Source organism: Pleurodeles waltl, chromosome 8, assembly GCF_031143425.1.
Source record: "Pleurodeles waltl isolate 20211129_DDA chromosome 8, aPleWal1.hap1.20221129, whole genome shotgun sequence".
NCBI classification, from domain to species: domain Eukaryota; kingdom Metazoa; phylum Chordata; class Amphibia; order Caudata; family Salamandridae; genus Pleurodeles; species Pleurodeles waltl.
The window spans coordinates 1,522,572,931-1,522,600,041 of NC_090447.1; the positions used below are offsets into that span (position 1 = coordinate 1,522,572,931).

General features: G+C 47.6%; 1 pseudogene; it reads left to right on the forward strand.

Moving 5' to 3' along the window:
- The first annotated feature begins 23,262 nt into the window (after positions 1-23,262).
- LOC138248892 (zinc finger protein 585A-like) overlaps positions 23,263-27,111 on the forward strand; it is a 230,805-nt pseudogene continuing 226,956 nt past the window's right edge.

Here is a 27,111-nt window from a genome sequence, read left to right on the forward strand (position 1 = left end):
TTTAAAAAAGTGTTTCTGCCTGGTATAAATCCTGAATGATCTGGGTGTATTAAGTTTGGTAAATAGGGGAGTAATCTGTTAGCTAGTATGTTCCCTAAAAGTTTGCAGTCAGAGTTGAGTAGAGAGAGAGGTCTGCATGACCTGACATCCAAGGGGTCTCTGCCTGGTTTTGGAAGCACGACTATTAGTGCTTTGCGCATTGAGTCTGGGAGTTGTTTACGGTTGTGTGCTTCGTTGAACACTTCTAGGAGGGGTTGTAAAAGATGACTGGGTTTTGATTTATAGTATTCCGCTGGCAATCCGTCTGGGCCTGGGGCTTTGTTGCTTGCAATTTGTGAAAGAGCTGATCTTAGTTCTTCTAGTGTTATAGGGCCGTCCAGAATGTCTGTATTGTTTATTATGTGCTGGTTTTGGGGGATCATTGTTAGTAATTCAGTCAGTTGCTGTTCAGTAGAGGGGGAGGATGATTGATATAGGGTGCGGTAATCCGTATGAAAGGCTGTGTTAATTTCGACTTGGGTGTTAACTACAAGACCTGTGTGTATTTTAATCGCGCCTATGGGCAATGACAGCGCTGGTTGGCGGACCAGCCAGGCTAACATTTTTCCTGATCTATCCCCTTCTGCATGCTGTCGTGCCTGATAATGTCTGTAATCGTGCTTGCACATCCTGGTGTCTGTTTCCCTATAACTGGTTCTGAGCGCACTCAATGCCTCCAGAGAGGATATGTTTGTGGAAACCTCTACTTCTGCCTTGCGCAGTTTAATTTCTGGTTCTTGCAATTCTTTAGTAAGTATTCTTTTGATTTCCACCGTGGCCGCCAGGCAGTGGCCCCGAACCACAACTTTGTGAGCATCCAATTCAATAGCGCGCGTAGAAGCAGAATCCTTATTTAGTGTAAAGTAGTTTGATAGGCAGTTGGATATCTCTGCTTGGAAGGGGGTGTCTGTGAGAGCCTCCGGTTGAAGGCGCCAGGTTGGAATACGAGTATGTATACGGCCCCAATATAATGCAGTATATAGTGGGTTGTGGTCTGAGATGGTGCGGGCTAGGTATCCTGACGTGTTTATATAATGGATTATGTTGAATGTTGCGAACAACATGTCTATTCTTGTGTGTAGTTTGTGTACTGATGAATAATAGGAGTATTCTCGTTGTGTGGGATGCCCAGTTCTTCAGATTTCCTTCAGACCATTATTGGAGGCCCACTCTGCTAGATCGGTGGAGGATCGCTTGGCTGGGGCAGTGTTGAGGGGAGGGAATGAGCGATCCATATTTATGTCTAACACTGAATTAAAGTCTCCGCCCCATATGCTAGCCTCCGCTGGGTGTCTAAGTTTGCAAGTATTTATTGTCCACAAGAATTCATGCTGGCCTGCGTTGGGGGTATACAGAGCGATCAATGCTAAGGGCTGACCGTCCAATAACCCCTCTAATATCACGTACCGCCCGTTTGGATCGTTTTGTGTTCGGGACATTACAAATGGGTCTCCTGGTGCTGCCCAGATCGCCACCCCGCGAGCAAAGGTTGAGAAGGTGGTGCCGTATAATTGTCCTCGCCATTTTGTGCTTGTGCTCTCTAGTGAGGGTCCGTTTAGATGGGTCTCTTGTAGCATAGCTATATGTATCTGGTGACGCTTAAGGTATGTATTAATCCGTTGGCGTTTGCGTGTGGATGCCATGCCCCTGATGTTCCATGTGATTATTTTGTATTGTGGGGTGTTATGTGAAGATAGAGGGGCCATGATATATGTGATGATTTATCGGTGCTGGTGGGTATGCCTTCCCTGTGCTGCGTGCATCCTTGATATACCCAGTGTGTTTTCTGCGTAAGTATTTACCTTCTTTGATAGTATTTGCTATGTTTGTATTGGGAGCGCAATTGGGACGTCTATTACTATAATCGTGGACTACATTATGTACCCTAAGTGGGTGCCATCTAATAACATAAAAAACAATAACTATGCAAAACATTAACTGTGCATGCAACACGGCTAGAGGTGAGCCAGTGTCTGCTAGCTTGGTGAACCAGTCCATATGGAGTGAGCGGTGCTTCGGGTTCATGCTTACGAGACGGTAAGTTTCCAGGCCCATATCGCTTTTGTTGCTGGTGCGTCTGCATGGGGGCCTCCGCCGTACACTGGACTGTTGTTTTAGGTTTAGTGATAGGGACTGAGTGTGCACCATTCAGGTCCAATCAGCTAGGCAAGGTAGTTCGGCATTTATGGAGGTAAGGCATGTCTCAGGCTGCGGGGATATCCCTGTCCTACTTGGTTAGCAGATATCATCCGCTGTGTGCGGCGTGAGGCCCCGGTTTGAGTCTGTGGAGTCATATTGTGCATCTGGCTCGAGTTCGGCTTCATCTTGAGTGGAGAGATAATAAAGTGAGCTGTGGCCTGCAATAAGGAAATACGCTCCGCTTGAGACTGTTCCAATGAGGGTTTAGTATCTGGTTTCCTGCGGGGTTTACGTCTGTTCTTTGGGGATAACCATTTCTCCGTTGAGGTCTTTGAGCTTATTGGGTCGGCTAGGCCTTTGGCGTGCAGCCAGGTCCAGGCATCCTCTGGGGTCGCAAAAAAGAGAGTGCGAGTGTTATCCTGTATGCCTAGTTTGGCGGGAAATAATAGAGCGTATTTAATGTCATGCTCCCGCATTCTTTCTTTAACCCTGAAGAAGGAGTTGCGTTTCTTTTGTACTTTCACTGTAAAGTCTGGGTAAGCCGTTATTTCTACATTTTCGTATTTAACTGGGCCTGATTTTCGGAATAATTGCAGGATGAGGTCTCTGTCCCGATAATTCAGTAGTCTTGCTATGAGCGGGCGGGGATGGGCGCCTGGAAGGGGGGGGGTCTGCCAGGGACCCTGTGTGCGCGCTCTACAGAAAATAATTTTGGGATGTTATTTTGCAATACTGTGCATGTCAGCCATTGTTCAATGAATAATTCTGTGCTGGGGCCTTCTGCCCGTTCCGGAAATCCCACGAAGCGAATGTTGTTCTGACGTGATCTGCCCTCCGTGTCTTCGGTCTTGCGCTTCAGCGCTTTGACCTCGGATGATATTGTCGTTAATTGTAGTTGGAAGTCTTTTATCGATGGTGTTGTTGTTTCGCATCCACTTTGAGTGTTGTTACCCTTTCCGCTAGGGCTTGTTGATCCATGCGTAGGAGGTTGACATCCTCAGCAACTGATCCTATTCTGGCTTCTAGCGTAGTTTTGGTGTCTAGGATTGCCTGTAGGATTTTCTCGAATTGCGTTGTATGAGTTTGGAGAGTGGCCTCCAACTTCTTTAGTGCCTGGTGTGTTACCAATGTCTCCGGTGGCAGAGCTGGCTCCTCCGGGTCCATGTTTCCAGGTGTCGCACATGGGGTCTTAGGTTTGCCCTTCTGTGATCTTTATGCGGTTTGGTTTATCGGGGCCGAAGTAATGTGCTCCAGGCTTTCTACAGGCTTTAATAATTATGTTTTCCGATGTTCAGCACAGCTGCATCCTGGATGGAACTAGTCGGAGGTTGCAGTGCAGATTTAGAGTTTGCCGTTAGTTCTGGCCAGATGAGGGTAGTATCTTAGTTCGTGGGATCATGGGTTCCGGGCAGGTGTTGCCCCCTCAATGGATTGTAGTTTTAGTCAACTGCTTATCAGGAATCTTATTCCCCATACATGGGCACAGGATTTGCTTAGGCGCAGACCGGACACCTATGAGGTTGGTCTGATATATTTGGGTGATGTTAAGTAGTTTGTTTTGAAGCAGGCAGCGGTTCTGGGGTACAATGGGTGGGTACTGTGCGCTGTGTAGCGCCTCCACGGGCGGCGCGGCACTGGTCCACTCTCGTTACGGCCTCCAAGTGCCCATGTGAGGCCCAGCATGTGACCACAGGGCCCGCGACTCGGTGCACGTTGCCGAAGGGGCGCGACACAGATCTCTTTAGGGTGCGGGGGGTCAACGATTATTGGGCTGCTCCATGCCCACCGAAGGGACCTCGCGGTTGCACCCTCCTGTGCCCCGAAAGGCTTGAGTTCCCCACAGTCTGAGCTCGCCGCCCACATCAAAGACTGTCCATCGCCTCATGCTGAGTTTAGTGCCCGGGGCCTCTCGCGCCCGTAGTGGAGAGGGCCAAGTCCCGCAGGCCCAGCGCCCGAGAGCCCGTCGACGCAGTGCCGCGGCCCATGCGGCTGGGTCTGTCACGTCCAGCGGCTGCGGCCCAACGTGTGTAGGGCCACCGTGGCTGCCGTCTCTTAGCGAGTCCTCACCTGGGTCTCCGGTCCCGAGCCCAACGCCACCTCTCCGGGCCCACGACTCACCGCGGACTCCACAGCCCCGCCGCCGTCTCCCCTCCGGGTGACACACAGCAATAGCCTGGCCTCTCGCCGCGTTCCGGCGAGGTGCTCTCTCCGGAGCTCGGCGCGGGCGCCTGTCCCCACAGCCGTATCATTGCGATTTCAGTTGTCCCTAGTTCATACTGCAGTGTGCGAGAAAGCCCTGATGGCTGCGCGTGCGATGCCTTCCGTGTAGGAGGACGGAGGCTTCTCGTTCAGGATATTTTACAAGGGCCGAGAGCGGAGCTGCGAACTATGCGACCGCTCCGGCCGCCATGTTGGCCACACCCACTAAAATTCCATGTAGTTTAATGGCTGCTCTCCTCCCATTTGTGCTTCTGCTGGAGAAAAACACCATGAATTATCCAGTTATCTAATGCAATTTAATAGCATGTGTGTGCCCTTGAAAGGTCAACGTCAGACAGCTGTATAAATAAACAAAATGATCACAGCTGTGTGGAGAGCAAGCATTTTTTTTGTGGAAGTGCACACATTTTGCCCAATCAAAACATCTAATCCTGGCCTTTTAACATGTGGTCGGAGCCAAAGAGCCTCTCCTGGAGTTCTCATATATTTGTCTGGCTACAGCCGTTTTATAAAGCCAGACCATAAACAAACCTCTCTTAAACATTTTGGCTCCTGGCCATTATTCATTAATCTCAACCCTTCACTCACAGTTAAATAAATGTGTGTTACACTTCAGTCTAAAATAAACAATGATTCCCTATGAGGGCAAGTGGCCTTTGCAAAGTAGTCTGTCCTTTAGATAAAGGATTTCTTAATATAAGTTAATAAATGGCCTCCATTTATGTCCAATTGTCCACCTTCCTTGGATATGTTCCTCACAACAACCACCAATTTGTTTGGAGCTTGTTAAGTGGGACATTGCTTGTTGAGGTCTTCCTCTGGGCCAGTGGTGCTCCTCTGTCAGGGCAAGACCTTTGTGATGAACGAATCATAGTTTACCTTATTTGAATAATTTAACAAGCTTGCTATGCATGTATGGTACAATGAGCGACACCATAACATTTTCCAAAATCAAGTGTAGTCTCTGAAAAAAGAAAAAAACAAAGAAAATGGAGCACAAGTCTGTAGGAAAGTGCCCCTTTTTTAAATGGTCACCTCGACGTGTACCTGGTATTGAGGCTGTTTGGATTGAAGGTGCACTGGGTTTCTGCTAACCAGGTCCCCATTGCCAATGCGTTCCCTAAAACAAGGTAAAGTGTTCATTTTTCCACCAACTAGCAAGGACTTCAGCACTCCTATAAGTCCCTAGTAAGTGATACTCCTGGTACCCAAGGCATGGGTACTGAAGAGGGTCCTTAATGGCTTCAGCATGTATTGTGCCACCCTAAGGGACCGACACACAAATACATGCAGACTGCCATTGCAGAATGTGTGGAATGGTCCATGCACCCAGAGGGCACCTTAGAGGTGCCTGCTGAAACTTACTAGTCCTCTAGTGTGTTGGCTGACTGGTATTGTCAAGCCTGCCATCACAGATGAGTTTCTAACCCCCTATAGGTGAGACCCTGCACTGTCGGAGGTCAAGACACAAAGCCTGTTTTGGAGAAGGTGTTATCGCCTCTTCCAGCAGGATGGCTAGTGAATCTGCATACCAAGGCCAGAGGCTTCAAAGCCTCTGCCACCTTTGATATGGGATCCTGGCTTTCTTGAGACCTGGAGAATTCCATTCCCTGCCCTGAGGCCCATTTGGCACCAGGATGGGCAGGAACTTAGCTATGTAATTAGACATCCAGACCAGTCACACCCCTAAGGTGGGCTTCCTGATGTGCCCCACGAAAGAAGAATTCTTCCATCTTGGTTTTGGTGGAATTAGGAACTGTGGCACACGGTTCTGCCCACTTCCCACAGGAAGTGATCATGTAGGGTGTATAGTGACCCCAGGGGTCAGTAGTTCATTGGCTGCTACCCTTTACTCTCCTTTATGCCCCTAAATTCACTATTTAGGTGGTCCCCAGACACTAGGAACTTAGATTCATCTGACCAAAGAAGAAGAAGGACAAAGAAGAGCCAAAGAATGCCAGAACTGTGGACTAGCTGTGGATTTAGCACAAACCCCTGCCTGCCTGCTTCTGTCCTGAAAATTGCAAAGACCCGACTCATTTTGTAGCTGTGCATCCTTGCCAGAACTTCGCCAGACGGCCAGCATCTCACTTGAAGTGGAGGAACCACTTGCCTGCAGGCACCGAGCACAACTTCTGGTTCTTTCTTCTGCTGACCACCGTGTCCACCAACACAGCAGCAGCCCAGGAGAAGGTCCCTGAGGGTCCAGGAGCTCCGCTCTGTCAATCCATCTCATCTTCGAGACGCCGATCCAATCGGGAGTCTCTCTGCACCAATACCCAGGGTACCAGAGCCTGTGGCAAGGACCAAGGCTTGTTTGTGTTCTGTCCAAACACCACCACCACCAAAACTTACCTGCACATCGGGGCTCCAACAGAGGCCAGCTTCCATCCAGACATCATCTTGCTGTGTTTCTTTTCCCTTTTCTGCAGATACACCGAGAACTGTGCGAGCCTCAAACTCACTGATACGCCAGACAAACAACTATGCACCCAAGCCCCAGGCTTCACTTCAAACGATGGCGTCTCTGTGGCCCTGAGACCCTCAAGAGCCAAGCCCCCTTTTGGGTTCTGCCAGACTGGTACCCCCAGTTCACACTTGCAGCCTTTTTCTTACAGGTACTTTTCCCATTGACTTAAACGGGTAGCATTCGAGGCTACCTCCGCGAAAGACACCTCTGCACCCGAACCCACCAGGGCAAGTAAAACTGAACTATTGGTGCTTTCTTGGACCCTGGCTCCTACTTACCTTAAGTCCAGAAGAACAATCCTATTAGTCGTTTGCAAGTATACCTATGCAGTGTACGTTTCTCCCATAGGATAACATCACCGTGTTCGAAGCTCATGTCTCAAAACCAATATGTGACTGTATTTTTCTAATAACTAAAAATCTATAACTCCGAAAGTACTTACCTGATTCCGAAGATCTTGGTGTATAAAATTGAATAAAATCTGTGTTGTTTTTACAAATTGGTGTTTGATTTCCTTATTGAGTATTTGTATCATTTATTGACTGTGTGTGTGTGCAACAAATGCCTAACACTCCCCTCTAATAAGCCTAAGGATGATTGACCACACTACCACAGATAGAGCACCTCGGGATTGTTAAAGCAAGCCCCTGTTCACTGGTAAGGGATACCGGGGCTTTCTGCATAGTAAAGCTTATTCAAAACCTATTGTGATTCACTTAGATGACCTCACCTTGCCTGAGGCAGAATTTGAGACACTGCTGTTAAAAGCAACTCTCAGGTTAGCATTTTTTGTGGCATTCCAAGTTAGTAAGTCAGTGTCGCCATTTACACAAGCTCATAGAAAAGCCTCTTTACAGGCTGCAGATACATGGAAATAGCAGTCACCAGCTTATTTAGAAGACCCACTGGATTGCTTGAATCACTTATTCACAGCTTTAGCTGACATGAGACCAGTTGGGAGCCCTACATTCCTGAGGTATGCAGATTGATCGCCTTTAATTGGGTTCCAGTTTCAGGTTGTTCTGTGCGTGAGACTATACAGGGCGGGTTTGAGGCCACTCGCTAAGGACCATATTTAAGATTGGGAAGCACAAACAGTGGACCAAGAAGCGGTGCATTAGTGGGATATCATGAGAGAGATTTGAATTAAATAATAATAGAACTTGTGCTAGTCATAACTTCAGGTACATGCAGTGACCATTCTGACAATGAAGACTGTCTTTTAATTTAGCGGGGCTTGGGGAAGACAAGGTGGCATTGATTTCAGCGACACCTATGTATCCAGGACATGGCAGCGGGTGTACCTATCTGCCTATTTCATATGAGCATGTTAGTCCTGCAAGGTTTTCAAAGTCCATGCATGACTAGCTGTGTTTCTCCAGGTATTTTGTTTGCATTCTGGGACTGGTAGTCTTTTTTATTACTTTATAAAACCAGGACTACAATCCTCAGACAGTAAAGAGGCAACCCGAGCTAATCTTACACTGACCTCGGAAACGTGGCAGCTATACAGGGTGGTGAGTTGGGAAGCCCTTAATAAGCTGTGAACAGCTTCTCCAACTGCAATTAATTACTCACAGCATAGCCAGACAGGTTAACCATTCATCTCAGGGGCAGCAACTTTACTAAATTGACTTGGGGACAGCCGTTTATGGATATGACAAAGGCATCCATGACTATGGCTAGATTCCTGGCCCCAGCAGGAATAATAATGCTGAACTCTTTGAACTGCAACATTTGGTGGTGCTGGAGGAGAGTTGTTGCACGACGGGAGTGAATCAAAGGCACACCTTGTACAGATCTTTGCCTGCATGCATGCTGCTTGTGGTGTGGCACAGTGCTCATGTGTGGCACTTCCCACGATCAGGGCTTTTAATTGAGGATGGAGAAGCTGTTTGTGTCCTGTTCACCTCCATGCTGTGAATTCCTGGACACATCTAGCTGTTTATTTGCACTCAGAGTAAGCCGTTGAGAGGAACATAATGCGTTGTTCTCTGAAAGAAAAGAAAGCTGGATATGTGAAGGTTAATGCACATGGCCTGAAGATTTGTGTCTGACCTACACGACATAAGGTCAACTCCCTCTAAGATATCTGTTGGGTTTGGCTGGTGCTCGTGGGTGGAACGTGGAGGGTGGCAGCTCGTGGGTGCGACAATGAGGGTTTGTAGGAATGTGGAATGTAGAGTAGAACGTATATGTTTTGACATTAGATAGTTGTTGTTCTCCTGGCTGCCCTGCTAGTTGCTACGCTTGAAGTAAATCTTACCTTGAGCACATTCGGGATTTATGTGATTCTTTCCAGACCCCTCACTTCAATATCCTTGTTGTTTTAACTTGCTTGTGACATCTTGTGTATGCACACATCTCAACTCACCCTCATTTGATTGCTGCTACCCTCCGATTCTACTTATTTCCACCTTCCAACAAGTGAAATGCCTCCCATAGACTTAAGTGAGATCACCCACGTGAAAATAAGCCCCACACTCCCAAACACAAAATAAAATGGTCATGTACGTTAGTTTTGAAGGATTTTTCCTCCAGGACTTCTCAAACCCACCCTCCTTGGGGCTAAAGGATGCTTCCATTAGCTTTTAGTTTGGTACTTCACAACTCTCAGTTCATGGCCTTTCACAGGTGGTGTGTCCTAGGGGTCCTTGCACACACCCAGGTGCAGCCTCTCTTGTCTCATCTTGTGTCTTTGTGTTACATACTGGTGCAGTATTTCTGAAGCTCTGGCGCTGATTGTGGTGCTTGGACCAGGCCTGTTGTCTGAGATTCTATGTCAGGACCACAGGTTCAGATTATGCTTCTCTTTCTTTACTACTCAAAAAACAGCAGCCAATCACAAAACTGAAAACTTCAACTACATTTCCCAATATGCTTAGCACAATATGTCCACCATTCACATCCCCCCAGCCCCTATTGGAGTCCTTAACACCATCTTGAACTCTTTCTTTGCTGCTCGAGCATACAAGATAAGTGCCTCTCATTTCCCTTACAATTTCTATCTGACTGGTATTGAAATACTGTCAAGCTATAATGTTTAGCTCATAATTGCCCGTGCCGCGATCATTAGGTTGTGACCGGACGGCTCGCAGCTGTAGAGCGACCGCCATACCGTGTTTTTTCCCCTCATGCAGGCCGGCTGATTCCTCAGCCAGGTGGCGGAATCAGCCAGGCACGGTGGAGCTCCGTAGCAGGTGAGCATTTGCCAGCGTGTCGTGTACTGGGTTGTACTGCATATTTTCCTTCCCCCCCTGCACGGCGAGTCCAACGCCGCCCTGGAGTCACCCCCTCATCGGGCCCGGGTGAAGATCCAAGGATGAACGTGTAGCCCAATTGGGCTATCCTAGTAGGATTGGGCTATGCGCAGTCCTACATTGATTTCTCCTCCTCCACGCGCTGACCCGATGTCGGCAATTGCGAGCATTCTTGGCATTCCTGTCAGCGCGGTAGACGCTGTACTCAGGCTGCAACAACAGAGTAGGCCCTGCAATAGAGCCGAGTGCACGCTTGTGAATCAATTTATTTAGATCATTTTGTGGCTCTCCCGGACGCCCTCCTTTTACATGGGGGGCTGCAATAATTAACAGACTGCTAACTCTGAGGAGCCTGTTTATTGTACATTGCACTAGGGGAGGCTCCCCCTGCAGTTAACATCCAGGGACCATCTGGATATAGAATACCTACTTTTGCAGCAACCTTACATTCAGCATGACCAATTGGGTGCCCTTCGAGGAGGAGGAGTATGGGCAGTACTATGAGGACAGTCAGTTCTTGGGTGACGGTCTGTCTGAGGCAATCAACGCCTCAGTTCAGCAGTCAGCAGGGCACTCGCAGCTTCTGTCCCTCAGAAGATTAGTCAAGCATTGGTGGTGGCTGTAAAACCTATAACCCAACAATTAGAGCACTTTGCAAAAAAGCAGGATCTGGTTCCATTATCGGAGGGCAGTTTGGCGGAAGGGAGCTCTTCTCTTCCCGGCAAATCTAAGGACACCTCCCTCTCTTGGCCTCACAATGGAGCCATGGCAGCTCTAAACCAACCCTCTGCGATTGACCATCAATATTGCTCTGTCCCTTCCATCTCTAAAGAATTCCCTAAAGGAGCTAATGCCTCATCAGATTTGGAACCCAGTGACTCTGATTCCTCTCATTCCAGCACCTCCCTGCGCAAGCGCAAAAGAACAAGGAAGGTGGCTTCCTTCAAAGCACAGGAGCTTTCCGTTTTCCCTCCCAACCTGTTTCAGTTCAACCCATTCAGCCGACCGGGCCCCTGCGCAGGCTATAGCGGAGTACTTGCATGATAAGCTGCGCAAGAGCTTTGACAAGGAGGTCCGCGATAGGTTGCATGCCGAATGTCCTAGGCCCAAAATCCCAAATAAGGTGGCAGAAACGCCCAAGATTGATGCCAGCATGTTAACATTCCTGAAACAAAATTGCCAAAGATCCGAAGAAAAGGATCGACCGAGTGTGGCGCTCCTGCCAGGATAAGCTTCTGGATTCATCGGGTCCCCTGGCAAAAATCCTTGAAATGGCTTTGAGGGCCAAGGAAACCAGCGCTCCTATCGACCCCCACACCCTGGCCGAGTGGACTCAGAGGACGATATGCCTGCTAGGCAACGCCAACTGCACCATATCGTCAGAAAGGCGCAAATCCCTCCTCATGAGGATTGACTCTAATTTGACAGAACTTGCCGCTGCAGATGCGGGCCCCCTGGCCGAAGGTCACCTCTTCGGCGACAAATTCCTAAAAGATATTGGAAAATATGTCACCACGTTTACAACATTGGACAAGGTGCAAACTAATTAAAAAAAAATGTTTCACTCTGGCCTCTTTGGCCGGGCCGGACGAGACAGTGGCTGCTCGTCAGGCCGTGCATACTTTCAAGGTCCCCAAAGAGGATCTTTTAATCGAGGGCAAGACTACACCCGAGGTGGCACTTTCTTCCCATCCGGTTTCCAACGACACAGAGTCCAGCGAGGAGGTGCAAGGAATAGCGCCCAAGCAAGTTTTTCAGCAGGTAAGACTTCTGGATTCCTCTCACATCCAGTTGGGGGGTTGAGTGCAATTCTGTTTACACAATTGGAATTGTGTGACTCAAGATGCATGGGTATTGCAGACTGTGCAGGGTTTTCGCTTAGAATTTTAACAGAATCCACGACAACGGACTCCTCCTCCTCCTCTGTGTTTTTCCCTACAAGAGGCCAATTTTATAGATCTAGAAATCGAGGCTTTGATGCAGAAATGGGCGGTAGCCTTTTGCGAACCCCATCCTGCTGGGTTTTTCAGCAACATTTTTCTTGTACAAAAGCGGGGAGGAGGACACTGTTTAGTGCTGAACCTCAGAGAGCTCAATTATTTAATTGTTTATCGGCACTTCAAGATGGAGGGACTTCATCTACTACCAGAATTACTTCAGACCGGAGACTGGTTGATGTGTCTAGATCGAAAGGACGCCTATCTAACGGTTCCCATTTGGCATCCTCACAGGAGGTTCCTCCAATTCAGATGGAGGGACAAATGGCTGTAATATTTGGTCCTACCTTTCGGACTTTCATCAGCACCTCAACTGCTCAAGCCGGTGGTAGCTCACTTGCGAGAGAAAGAGATTCGGATGATAATATATCTCGACAATATTTTGATCATGGCTCAATCCCAGGAGTTGGTGAAGCAACACGGTCTCATGACAATATCTCTCTTGCAGGATCTGGGGTTTGTTATAAACGAGGACAAGTTGAGCCTTGTACCCACCAGAGCGGTGGAGTTACTGGGGTTTGTGATCAACTCGGAGACATCGCAATTGATCCTTCCCCGGGCCAAACTTCCGGACATCAAGAGAGAGTTGAGGGTAGCCTTAGCGCAACCCTCACTGTCCCTGAGAAAAATAGCATGCATTATGGGCCTCTTAGCATCCTCGAGTTTGGCAATATTCCCGGGGCCTTTACATTACCAAGCCTTGCAGAGGCTCAAGATTCAACACCTGCAGAGAGGTCTGGCATATTCGGAGCAGGTTCCCCTGACAGAGGAGGCCAGAACAGAACTCAGGTAGTGGCTGACGCAGGTGGATGCCTGGGATGGCAGAGCTATTTTCAGTTCCCAACTGGAGGCAATAATAGAGTCAGATGCCAGTCTGTGGGGCTCTGGAGCTCAATGCGGGGACATCTCAATGGAGGGCAGATGGTCTCAACAGGAACTCCGGCTACATATCAACTGCATGGAGCTACTAGCAGGATTTTTTGTGATCAGGACCTTGTCTCCCAAGAAAGTCTTGTGCTCCATTCTGTTAAGGATGGACAACATCTTGGCAGTCCGCTGTATCAACAAGTTGGGGAGTACAAGATCGCCCCTTCTGGCAGAGATATCCAAGGATTTCTTGCATTATTGCTTTACCCACAAGCTGGTAGTGGTAGCAGAGTACATCCTGGGACAGACCAATGTAATAGCAGACAGGAACTCCAGGTACCTCCGAGATCACAGCGACTGGAAGCTTCTTCCGCAGCTATTCCAGTTGAACCAAGAGGTATGGGGTCAGTGCAAGAGAGATCTCTTTGCCTCCCACCTGAAACAGCAGTTGGAAGAGTTTTTCAGATAGAGGCCGGACCCTCTCGCAAGGACCATGGATGCCTTTTCCCAAGACTGGACAGGGGAGCTCAATTATGCCTTTCCCACCTTTGCGATGATACTGAGAGTAGCGACTCAAATCAAGAAGCTGGTGGCGGAAGTGGTGTTCATCACTCTGGTTTAGAAGGTGCAACGTGGTTTCCACTGCTTCTAGAGCTAACCTATGACTGTACCCTGCTTCTTCCGTGGTCGCAGGAGATGCTATTGGGACCCCAAGGAGAGCTGCACCCTCTGGTAGTGGAGAGGCAGTTGCATCTGATGTCTTGGAGGCTCTCAGGCAGCAGTGGTGCTTGTCAGGCTTTTCGGACATGGCTGCAAGCTTTATCAGTAAAGCATGGGCACTGTCTACTAGGAAGAGATACTCGTCAGCAAGGAGATCTTAGCGGGGTTGGTGCTTGGGAAGGCACGTGGATCCCGTGGCAGCAGGGATAGTGTAATTAGTAAACTCTTTATCGCAGAAAGGGGTGGAGGGCCTCTCTTACAGGTCAGTAAATAAGTTTTGTTCCACCATTTCAGCAGGACACGTTAAAGTGAATAATAATCTGGTTGGAATGCATCCCGTCATTTCTAAGCTTCTTAAGGGCATTAGAGTGTCTAATCCTCCGAAGCCGAAATATACGTTTTTGTGGGATATCAACCCACAAAACATTGTGGGTTGACATCCCACAGGCATTCAATGGGTGGATTACTAAAACCTTATATATAATATTCCCTTATTCAACCAAAGCAGGGACCCGACGAAAGAAAAATGCTCCTTGGTTTTCCTCTCACCTTCACATATTCAAAAAAGTATGTAGGCGCCTGGAAAGGAAATGGAGAAAATCATATGATCCCTCTTTAAAGGGGGAGTATAGAAAGACAATCAGACACTTCCATTTAGAAATTAAATCAGCACAGTCCACTTACTATGCATCAAGAATTGAACAGTCCTCTAACTCACCTAAGGAGATCTTTCAAATACTTAGAGGTAGCACAGCCTATTACGCATAATGAGCTTTTGGAGGCCTCCCAAGCACATAGTAATAACTTAGCACTGTAGTTTCAACAAAAGATAGCAGACATCTATTCAGCCTTTTCTGGAAACTTATATTACGCTTCTAATACTATGTCAGAACACCCCACATGGTATTTCACTTTCACATTTCGCTCCCCTTACCGAGGATTTGGTATCCATCTCACTACTTGCACTGAAATCAGGCTCTCCTCTTGATCCTGCCCCCCCCCAACATGTTCTTGCATTGGGTGCCTCTGTTATAGCCCCGGTGGTCACCGACCTTCTGAATTCCTTCCTTAACAGGAGCATTGTTCCTGACCAATGGAAACATGCCATAGTCAAGCCCCCATTGAAAAAGCCTCACCTTGATGCAGGCCTTCGGAATAACTACAGACCTATCTCAATGTTACCAGCAGTGTCTAAACTAATTGAAAAGCATGTGAACATCCAGCTGTCTTGTTTCCTTGAAGATAATGACATTCTTTATCCCACTGAGATGGGTTTTAGGCCACTCTGTAGCACAGAGTTGACATTGCTAGCAGGCACTGTGAGACTAGATGGCTCCTTGATCAAGGTGGTGCAACAGAAATTATCCTTCTTGACCTCAGTGCGGCTTTTCACACTATGGATCACAGTATACTTCTTTTAAGATTGGCGGACCTTGGAATTACAGGCAGTGCTCTGAGCTGGCTTTTCTCCTTTTTAGAAAGGAGGACCTTTCAGGTATTGGACTGGTCCTTTCTATCTAACCCACTATCGATCAACTGTGGGGTACCCCAGGGTTCTTCCCTTAGCCCCCACCTTGTTCAATATTTACATGTTTCCACTCGCAGAGATTGTGAAGCCTTACGGTCGGTCAATAGTGTCATATGCTGATGACACTCAGCTGGTAGTTTCATTTTCCACTAACCCCAGCACCAACCACTCTGCACTCATACTTTGCCTCCAAGCAGTAACCAGATGGATGTCAGAATGTAAGCTTAAACTTAACGAAGATAAAACTGAAATAATGGTACTGTGACATTGTCCCCAATTGGGGCTTCATCCTCACATCTTGGATCCATTAAGGAACCTGCCTTCACCTAAAGAGAATGTTAAGAGCTTAGGTGTCTGGTTGTACCCCTGGCTCACAATGGATTATCGTATAAAAAAGATCTCCGCAACCTATTTCAGTCTGTTTAGACTGTTGAGAAACTCTTCAGAATTCTTCCATTTGTAGCTAAATGACTTATCGTTCAGCCCCTTATTAATTCTCGTCTTGACTATGGTAAAGTATTGTATTTCGGCTCTCCAAAGTATGTAAGTAGGAAATTGCAGGTGGTTCAGAATGCTTCCGCCTGGCTCCTTCTAGACATAGCTAGACATATGCCTGCTAAAGAGGCTATCTTCTCTCTTCATTGGCTTCCTGTGGCACAGCGCATAAAATTCAAAGCTCTGTGCTATATTCACAGATCCCTACATAACAGAGGTCCTTCTTTGTTAAGGCCCTTAGCCTCTTTTTTTACCCCCTCTGCAGCTTAGATCTTTGGCGGTGGCGCTAGTTAGACCTCCCCAATTGTAAAAAAGGCCATATGGGGGGGAAGCTCAATGGCCTTTTTAGGAGGCAAATTATGGAATTCATTACCTCTCCGCCTCCGGTTGGCCAGCCATGAGCTCTCCTCCTGTTGATTGCTTAAAACTTGGCTTTTTCAAGCTTAACCGTTATACCATGTTCTGAAAATTAGTGCTGGGAGGCCTTCGGGTAGCCATGTGCTTTATAAATTCTCTTAACATAACATAACCTAGTGCTTAAGTTGTTTGAGAGATGGCCTGAGAACATTTACTTGACTAGGAAACAAATATCGGCCAAATTAGCAATGCTTTAATGCCTTGCAGCATGTCGACGGTCTTCAGATGTGAAAGCTCTGGATCTTGCAGGTAGAGTGTTTACACTGGAAGGTGTCTCTTTCAGTATTACTAGAAGGACGAAAACGATGTCTACATGTATAGATTACTTTGCATACCCCTTCAGTACAAAATTGTATGTTGTAAATTGCTTGAAACAATATGAAGAATGTACTAGAGCATTCAGGTCAGATGTGGAAGGTCAATTACTGATTTAATTGCAGAAACCTTTCAAACCTGTGTCTGCTGCGACCATTGCCAGATGGCTAAGAGGGGTGATGGTCGAGGCAGGAATTGATGTTAAACAGTTTGGAGCTCATTCGATTAGAGGAGCGATGGCTTCCAAATCTGTAGCGATGGGAGTAGCAGTGCAAAATATTATGAAATAAGCTGATTGGTCTTCAGATTCTACTTTTAGGCAGTTTTATTATAAGCCGGTGGGTGATATTGCAACAAGAGTTTTTCAATCAGCTTGAACTAACATAATCTGAGTCTCCGGTCCCGACATAGCATGGAACATGTGCTAGCATTTGCTCCAAGAATTTTCAATTCTATTAAGGACACGGAGGTGAGGATTATCCCACCCAGTTATTGATCTGATAATGTATGATTAAGTCAGTATATAAAGAGTAATCTATGTGTAATATCAACTTTATCCCACCCAGATAATTTAAGTGACAATTTGGAAGTTATCTAAATGTTCTGTCTTGTTTCTTAGGATAGGAACAAAAAGCGGAATGAAAAAAGGACTTGTTGAACAAGAAGTTGAAGTGTCCGAGTTTGATATTGAGATGGATCAAAACGTTTCATAGGGATTCGTCATGTTGACGTCCTGCAAGTTCATTGTAAGCAGTTCATCGACCAAGATACAGTTCCTCTGAGCAAAGAAAGAGGAGTTCAAGATGGTATTAAGGACTCTAATAGGGTCTAAGGGGATGTGATTGGTGAACATATTGTGCTAAGCATAATGGGAAATGTAGTTGAAGTTTTCTGTTTTGTGATTGGCTGCTGTTTTTTGAGTAGTAAAGAAAGAGAAGCATAATCCTCGCCTCCCTGTTCTTAATGGAATTGAAAATTCTTGGCGTGAATGCTAGCAAATGTTTCATTCTAGTGCAGAGTCCCCCCCAACATGTAACACAGGATCACGAGCGTTAGCATTTGTTACCCCTAGGCTTGTTTGACACCTCTACCAGCCTGGCCAGTATTTTTATGCCAACACAGTGTAGTGGCAAGAATGAAAGATTTGAGGCAGCTGCGTTGCGTTTGATTAATTCTTTATTTCTCATGCCACAAACAATAAGGCCCACGAGGAGCCGGCAAGAACACGAGCCGGTCGCGTCTTCGCGCTCTGCTCTCCTCCGCATTAGCCCCGCCCCCTGACGTCACGACCATCCTCGATCCGGATTGGTCGCGACGTCAGGAGGCGATCCGACATAAAGGAAGGACCAAAACTGTCCCCACTCGTCTCGTACGTTAACTCACGTACGACATCTCCCCTTTTAACAGAACAAGAATAACTTATGGAACTTCATCTCATAACAAAATCTTCGAACCTCTTAGGAGCTCGTACATGCCTCGTTGGCCTGCTCGGAGTAATATACTGGGGCGAACCCACCTTGACGGCGCATGCATCTTCTAGGCCTGAACTCATTACATTGCGACTGTCATTCTTCGCAGATTCGGGCCTGCTACCATTCTGTCCTTCGGCATCCACCAAGCCGCGCCATGCTTTCTCACACCGCTCTGTACTTCCATGTCCGATTCGCCCTCGCATGGGGGGCGTATTCACACACTCCTCATCACCAGTAACTACATCCCTGGCTTCGTGACTTTGCCACTCATCCACATCGTCCGTGCTCTCGGCCCCACATACTTGACTACCTCTCATGATGATTTCCTCTTGACCAGCCTTGAGCCTGACGATGTCGTCCTTGCTTCGCCATCCCCCTCCTTCCAAACAGACTGCCCCTCTTGTCACCCCTTGCACACGTACAGGGTTTTGAAACACAGACTCTCCTTTCATCACCTTGTTAGGTTTCTTCACCAATACCCAATCCCCCTGCACTATATTTTTAGTTTTAGCTCTGTTCACCATGTCAGCATACCTCTTGTTGCTTTCCTGTTTAGCCATTATTCTTCCTTTGACTCTCAAACTCTCATCAGATGCCACCTCAATTTCCTCCCTCATGTCATACCATTTATTGAGTTTGGGGGTAAGTTCACTCATGCATCTTCTCCCTCTCATCAAGTAGAACGGAGTATGTCCCGTAACTTCACTGGGCGTGTTATGAAAAGTGTGCACCTTGTCCGCCAGAAACGCTTTCACATCCATGTTGGAGGCGACTGCCTGTTGCACTCCCTCTTTGAGGAACCTATTCATCCGCTCAACCTGCCCGTTGCTCTTCGGACTGTACAGCGGGGTCTTCTCCTGCTTGATCCCTAACCTGGACAGAAAATCCGTCATCTGCCTGGACACTAGCTGGGTGCCATTGTCAGACACCATAATCTTCGGCTGCCCCTCAATCGCGAAAATTTTCGTCAACGCCTTGATCACTCGTTCAGTGGTAACTTCCCTGACGAACTTGTAGTGAATCCATTTGGAGAAGTAATCCGTGAGGACGATGAGATGTCTACAATCGTCTGGTAACAGGGTAAATGGGCCCGCGAAATCAATGGCAATCTTGTTCCATGGACCAGCAGGAATGTCCACCAACTGCAGCTCCCCTTTTGCCGTCTTGCAGTGCTTGTCGGCCCTTAAGCATGGTCCGCACCGATCAATGAAGCTGCTGACGTCGCTGCACATCCCTGGCCACCAGTAGTACTGCTTGAGGAGATTTTTTGTAGCGGTACTGCCGGGGTGACCCTTATGGGCAATCCTGATTACCTTGTGTCTCAAACTTTCCGGAGGTACAAACAGCTCGTGTCTCTTCACAAAACCGCCCTCAATGGTGAGTTCAGAGCTAACCTGTTGAAAACTCCTGAGTGCTCCAAGCAAGTTCCGGACCAGGGGCCAATGAGCCGTCATGTGGTCCATTACCTTTCGAATAGTCGTGTCCTTCTTCTGGGCCGTCAACCACTCTTCCTCCGATATGGATCCCACGCACATGGCTGTTGCGTCAACCATTGCCACCACGCATTCCGTGTCATCCAGGGAACCTTCCTCCTCACCCGTGACCGGTATGCGTGATAGGCAATCCGCCCTGCAGTTGAGGCCACCCTTGATGTGTCTGATGACGAAGTGATATTCTTGCAACTTGGATAGTAGACGTAGGAGCCTCGAGCTGGCTTTGCCATTGCCACGTTCTTCACCGTCCATCATGTATATCAGGGGTTTGTGGTCAGTGACCAGTTCGAACTCCCTGCCCCACAGATAGTTCCTCAGTTTCTCCACAGCCCAGACGCACGCGAGCGTCTCCCGCTCGATGGTGCTATAGTGTTTCTCTGCTTCGTTCAATGACCGGGATATGAATGCGACTGTGTTCTCCTTCTTCCCTTGGAATTGACAAAACACTGCACCGATACCCTTGGCACTAGCGTCAACCGTGATTACGTTCCGGAGATCCTTGTTGTACGGCTGTAATATTGGAGCAGCAGCGATTGCCTGCTTGACGGCTTCAAAGGCAGCGCTTTGTTCCTGCGTCCACGTGTATTTTTCGTTCTTCCGCAGCAGTTTCCTTAGAGGCTCCACGGTGGTCGCGTATCCTTGCATGAACTTGGAATAGTATTCGCTAAGCCCCAGGAACGATCGCAAGGCGTCTTTGTCTCCTGGGCATGGAGCATCTCGTATGGCCCTCACTAAATCATCTTTAGGCGCGATGCCATTTGGAGTAAGCACGTGCCCTAAGTACTCTATCTTCCCTTCCATGAACTTGCATTTGTCCTTGGAGACCGTCATCCCCCTTTTTTGTAGCACCTCCAGCACTCTGCCTAGCAGTTCCAGGTGCCCCTCCTCATCTTCCGTGTGTATCAGAATGTCGTCCTGGAAGGCTTCGACCCCCTTCATATCGCAGAAGAGAAGGTCCATCAGCTTTTGGAAGACGCCCGAGGCCGATGCAAGGCCAAACGGAAGACGGACGTATCTGTATGCTCCAAACGGGGTAATGAAGGTGGTCAATTCCTTGGAGTCTTCCGTGAGACATACCTGGTGGTATGCGGACTTCAGGTCTATCAGGGTGAAAAACCTTGATCCTGATGTGGAAGATAGTATCTCCTGAATGTTGGGTAGAGGATGGCAGTTCACCAAGATATTTCTGTTCAAGGATCGCAGGTCTACACACAACCGAATGTCCCCTGTCCTCTTCTTCTTGGACACCACGATTGCGGACACCCACTCTGATGCACCTGCTTCCTCTATTACTCCTTCCATTTTCAGCCTATCGAGAACAGCCTTCAGCTCCCCCCTTACAGAAAGAGGAATCGTTCTGTCCTTGTGCTTAATTGGTATGGCACCCTCTTTCAACCGTATGGCATGCACAAATCCTCTTACACACCCTACCTTGTTTTAAAAAACGGAATCAAATTCTTCGAGAACTTCAGCCGATCCTTCATGCAAATCCTCAGGCTGCACGTAATTGACCCAATCATCCCTCAGAACTATGGGATCTTCTGCCCCAGGGACTAGCATCACACCCAGCTTCGCCAGGTCCTTCCACCCCACAAGGCTCCTCCCTTTTTCAGCCACATATATCTTTGTTCTCACTGTGCGCCCTCGAAAGGTGAGGGAGTCCCAGAAGTACCCCCTCATCACTATGTCATGTTCCCCGAAGGCCTTTGGATTAACATCCGTCTCATGCAGTCGTACATCCTGCCATTTCAAATCAAATGTCCTATCAGAGATCAGGGTAAGGGGGGAACCAGAATCAGCCGTAAATGGCAATTCTACCGCACCAATCATGACGGAGCCAATAGGCCCCTTCACTCTACCGTCCTCATCATCAATGGACAACACGATGTCCGCATCCGCATCCATGTCACTCTCGCTCACCGAGCTCACTTTCATGCCCGTATTGTATTTCTTGGCTTTACACACTGCCGCAAAGTGGCCCATCTTCCTGCATTTAGAACAGCTTTTGTACAAGGCAGGGCAGGTCCTGCTGTCCGCTAAGTGGTCCCTTGACCCACATCTAAAACAAGCGAGCGGCCTCCTGCCTCCCCCTCTATCGCTCGCCGCCCTGTCTGGAGTCTTGGGCGCATGTTTATGTCTGTCCTGCCCATAGAACACATTTGAAGCCTGACTAGTGCTCGCCAGCTCCTTAGAAGACACCATGGAGCGTTCCACTGCCTTTGCGATGGCCATCACTTCCTTTAGTGAAGGGTTCCTGCATGAAAGCAAACGTTCCTGCACTTTCTTTGAATGGCAGTAGAACACCACCTGGTCTCTTATGTACGTATCGGTCATCTCCGCAAATTCACAATCTTGGGCCAAAACTCGTAGGCACGCAATATACTCTTCGATAGTCTCTCCTTCCTCCTGTTTCCGCAGTGCGAATTTATGGCGCCCCATCATGATGTTACACTCCTCAGCATACTGCAGCTCAAGTCGTTTAACGGCCTCCTGGTATTCATTCAGAGGAGCTGTAGCCCTGGGAGGATTCACATAAACCGGCAAGCTATCAAAAACCTCCTGGCCAGCCTTCCCCAACAGTCCGAATAGCAGTGACTTTTTCCGCTCGGGGCTGTACCCCTTACCATCAATGGAGACGATATAATTCTCGAATGCGCGCAGCCATCCCTTCCATTTCATGCACGGCTTACCGGGAGAGTCCAGGAAGAGAGGAGGCACGCAAATATGACCTGTCTGCGACATAGCCGGAAAGCGGGCACCCCACCCGGAGAGACCACGTGATGCAGGTGCAGCAGCAACTATTGAATGGCTCCTAGGCGACGCAGAGGGATATCCCAGCACGCTGGATAGGCGGGAACCACCAGTACGCCGGCCACTTCCAATGAGGTGTACGCACGTGGACAGGGAACCCGGGGCACGGGCCTACTGTCTGGCCCCCACGTGGCAGGAGTCGTCACAATCAATCGCCTGGAGCTCCCCCGCATCAGCTCACCGGGGCAGTGCACGTGGTAATCGGCGAGGAAATATCAGCGCGCCCTACTGACATCAGGAAACATCAGGCATGGTGAGCTACACTCGTGGGCCTTGTCAGAAGTTGTGAACCTCGTCGCCATTTGTAGTGGCAAGAATGAAAGATTCGAGGCAGCTGCGTTGCGTTTGATTCATTCTTTATTTCTCATGCCACAAACAATAAGGCCCACGAGGAGCCAGCAAGAACACGAGCCGGTCGCGTCTTCGCGCTCCGCTCTCCTCCGCATTAGCCCCGCCCCCTGACGTCACGACCATCCTCGATCCGGATTGGTCGCGACGTCAGGAGGCGATCCGACATAAAGGAAGGACCAAAACTGTCCCCACTCGTCTCGTACGTTAACTCACGTACGACACACAGCTATAAAAATATAATTAAAAATCTGTACTTTTTTCAGTATAAATTTAATGCAAGAATTCCAATGCAAGTCAGTCCTAAAATACTTTTAAAAGAAACAAGGGCAACAGTGCTGAGCTCAAAGTGCTTTTAAGGGTTTTACACGAACTGTTATTCAAGCATCAGCTCCTGGCCCTTCCAGAACCAGACAACAGACCCAGGGTCTCGGTGAGAGCCGCCCCCTGCAGTGGGTCAGTATCTTTCTACTGCGCATGCCAAAGGGAGCGGTAGCTGCTGTTTGAGCATGCGTAGATACAGTGTCTATACTGTGAGCATGCGCAGTTATAACGTCTCATTTCCGCGCGTGCGCACTGGGTTCGTCCCCATCCCTCCATGTTCGGGCTCATGTCCGTCCCTGGGTTGTTTCTCCTCCTCCTGCAGCTCACGAGGCGCCGTTTCCTGTCTGAGCATGCGCAGTACACCTTAGGTTTTCCGTAAGCATGCGCAGTTATAACATCACTTTTCCGCGCGTGCGCACTGGCCCCGTCTCCATCCTTCCATCTCCAGGCTCGTGTCCGTCCCTGGGTTGTTTCTCCCGCAGCTCACGAGGCGCCGTTTCCTGTCATAACGAGAAAGAACGCGCAAGAGAAACGAGCGACAGGAAACCATAAAAAATGAGTGATGTTGTGAGGGTGACTCTCCGTGCTGCAGGAGGGCGGGTCTGCGGTGAATATTAGAGACATCCGAGCAGAGGCCCCCGAGCTGCTTCCTTCCTGCGGGGCCGAGGCCGGGCCTGGGCTGCTGCCGGGGCCCTGGGAGGACGGGAGCCGGAGGCCGCCCCTCTCCGCTCTAGTCTGTGTCAGAGAGCAGAGTGGGATATGTGTGAAGGAATGTAACTCTGTATTCACCGTATTATTCAGCCGGCAGCCTGGTACAAATAGGGACTCTCCACTCCGCGGGAACCAAAAACCGAAGTGTAGCAGGAACCCTTTCAGTCCTTGGCTTTAGTTTTGTAATTCATTTTTTTCAGGTGTGTTAGTGCATTTGGTGTAAGTCCACTGAAGCAGAACTGCAGTTCTTTGATTTCACTTTTGTGGGAAGTGAAAGCTTTGACCGGGAAACTAAGGAGGACCCGTGACTAGACCGCCTCTGTTAACCCCGTACTAAAGACCCCATTAATAGCTGCCACAGAGAGAACAGCTTTGTATCTGGATGTCCTCCTAAGCACACTTCTGTTGAAGCCGAGAATGAGGATCAAGAGGAAATGAGTTGTAGATCGGAGGACGTGAACTTGAGGTGGGGAGATATGTGTTATGCTGCTGATTGCATGCAGGGCATCACAGGTGTTACTGATCTCAAGGCACCAGCTCATTCGTTTCAGACAGCTGTGCATGGCTTACGAAAGCACTGCAAATGCAACTAAATACAAATGAGGTAAACTGGATTCTTTGGCGTTTCAAAATATATCTATTAATGCATTTACCATTTTTGGTATAACAGCTTTGATTCCATATGACTCCATATCTTTTAAATGTTTCAAATCGTGACATAAATAAATATGTTTAAAATATTTTCCCCCGTTCAACTGATCATAAGGTTCTCTGGAGTCATATATGTGATCTAAAACAAGCCTCGGAAAAACGGTCTACACTTGGAATGGCACTGATTGATCTCTGGGGCCTCTGGCCTGTTGTATATATCATGCTCTCTCCATTGGCAACCCCCAAATATAAAAAAGTTCTATTTGAGTCCGTATCATTGGCTGAGTATTATCAACTCCTGAGCCTAGTGAGCTACAAGGAAATTCAAATTATTCCATATGAGTTACCGTAACACAGGTGAACCTCTCAAAATACCAGGTCAAACCTGTCCTGTGCGTCTGAGAGTTCCCAGGTCCATATAATAACACTTGTTGTTGCCCCTACTGATACTTAATTTCCTGCATATTCAGCAGCACCATGTTTGGTGTTTACCTAGAGTTCAACAACATGTATGTTGATTAACTGTAACTTAGGTTCTATAAGTACTGACTCATAAGAAACTAGACAAATATACTCAGGGTAGCCTAAAAAGCCTGACTAAGATTCTGTGACTCCAACTTGACCAGGACGTGTACCGTCCAGGTCTTGGTTTCTGCCCCTGACCTAAGCAGTCTACTACCTTCTATGCTTTCTTTAGTTCCCACTGCAGGCCTAGCCATACCTCCCGGACCTTCAGGGCGCAACGCCCCAGCCCACTTTATTGCTGAGCCGGAAGAAACAGAACATGTTCAGAACAGCACGTCAGGCACAGCTTACGGAGCATGCGCAGAAAAGAGACCCAGCACTAAAGCGCATGTGCACTGAAGATGTCGTTTTTTTATGAACCTATGCGCAGGATAATTTTTTTTCTAGCTTTCGTGTCAAGAATTTTCAATTCTATTAAGAACACGGAGGTGAGGATTATGCTGTCTCTCTCTTTACTGTCCAAAACACAGCAGCCAATCAGTTAACAGTAAATTAAAAAACTACACATCCCATGATGCTAGATATATGATCACATGCCCCAATCAACAGCCATGACCTATGTCCATAAATACCATGGCCCCCAATGTCACTTCCTCTTTCTTTGTAAAAGTCAGATAATCCTTAAAACTTCCGAACTGAAACTTCTTACGTAGGCGCCGGTTCAACGAACTTCCAACCAGATTGGGATACATGAAGTTCAACAGTAGCTGGAAGCCAACGAACTTCCAAAGGAACTGATCTGCATATAGATGTCTTCACCTATCCACCGACGGAAAGAGTATTCAGGTAGTCTTCTGTTCAGACCCTATAAACATAAAATAATAAAAGGTAATATCTCACGCCAGTCAAAATAGTCTATAATACATTGAACTGACTAATATATTAAAAAAGGGAGGGTAAAATAAAATTAACATTCTTCATATGACATAAATATATTATTCATACATGACACAACCATATATCACAGGGAGGGATAATCCTCGCCTGCGTGTCCTTAATAGAATTGAAAATTCTTGATGCGAAAGCTAGAATTATTTTTATTCTATTTCAGGACCGGAGACTCCGATTATGCTTGTTTAAAGCTGCTCAATTACTAGCAAAGCAACATTTACTACAGGTTTATGATAAAATTTACGAAACGTAGATTCAGAAGACAAGTCAGCTGCCTTTATAATGTCCTCTAGACGAGACCCTAAGGCATAAGATTTTGAGGTCATAGCCCCTCTAACAGAGTGAGCACCAAATTGACTGGTATCTATACCTGCTTCCTTCATTAACCATTTCACCCATCTTGAAAGAGTGGCAGAAGAGACCGGTTTAAAAGGTTTTTGCAAGGAAATTAGTAATTGACCATTAGCAAATTGTCTAAATTGATCAGTAGCCACTTCATAATCCTTCAAACATTGAACCACATGTAGTTTTGAATTATCCGGATACTTTGGATAAGTTACTGACCTGCAATTAGTTTTTGTTCTTCGGGTAATAGTAAAGGTAACACCTTCAGGGGAATACACCCTACCAGACAAGTCCCAAGCCTTGACATCTGAAACCCTCTTACAAGAAATTAAACATAACATAGTCATTTTAGCTGAAATTTGTTTTTGAGATAAATATTTATTGGAAGACCTCTCGTCTAAAAACCTCAAAACCATGTTCACATCCCATAATACAGAGTATCTGGTTTGAGGAGGATTAGAAAAACGAATACCCCTTAACAATTTGCAGACCAGAGTGTGTTCCCCTACCGTTTTACCACCAATATGAACATGACCAGCGGAAATAGCTGATCTGAAATTATTAACAGTTCTATATGCCAGACCTGAACCTGCCAATTCTGCTAAGAAATTTACAATTAGTTCACCGTCCGACTCCACTGGATTAATACCCCTTCCATCACGCCAACTATGCCATCTGCGCCATGCTGATGAATATCGTTTATGCGTGCCTGAAGCCCAAGCCCGCTTGATGAATTCTGCAGCCTGTGTCAAAAGACCAGGGGAATTCCATCTCAACCGGAAACCATCCAGGCCATCAATGTCTGTTTCCCTGATAGGATCAGTGGATGTTGATGCCCTTCCGGGCTCAGGAGAAGATTCTGACGAGGAGGAATGAGAAGCGGGCGAGCACAAGTTAATTGCAGAACAATAGGAAACCAAGGTTGAGCTCTCCAAAATAGTCACCAAGACAATGTCTGCTTTCTGTCTCCGCACCTGAGACAGTACCCTGGAGATCATCAGAAAAGGAGGGAAGGCATTACCCCGAAATTGAGACCAATCCTGAAGGAAAGCATCCTTCGCCAGTGCCAGAGG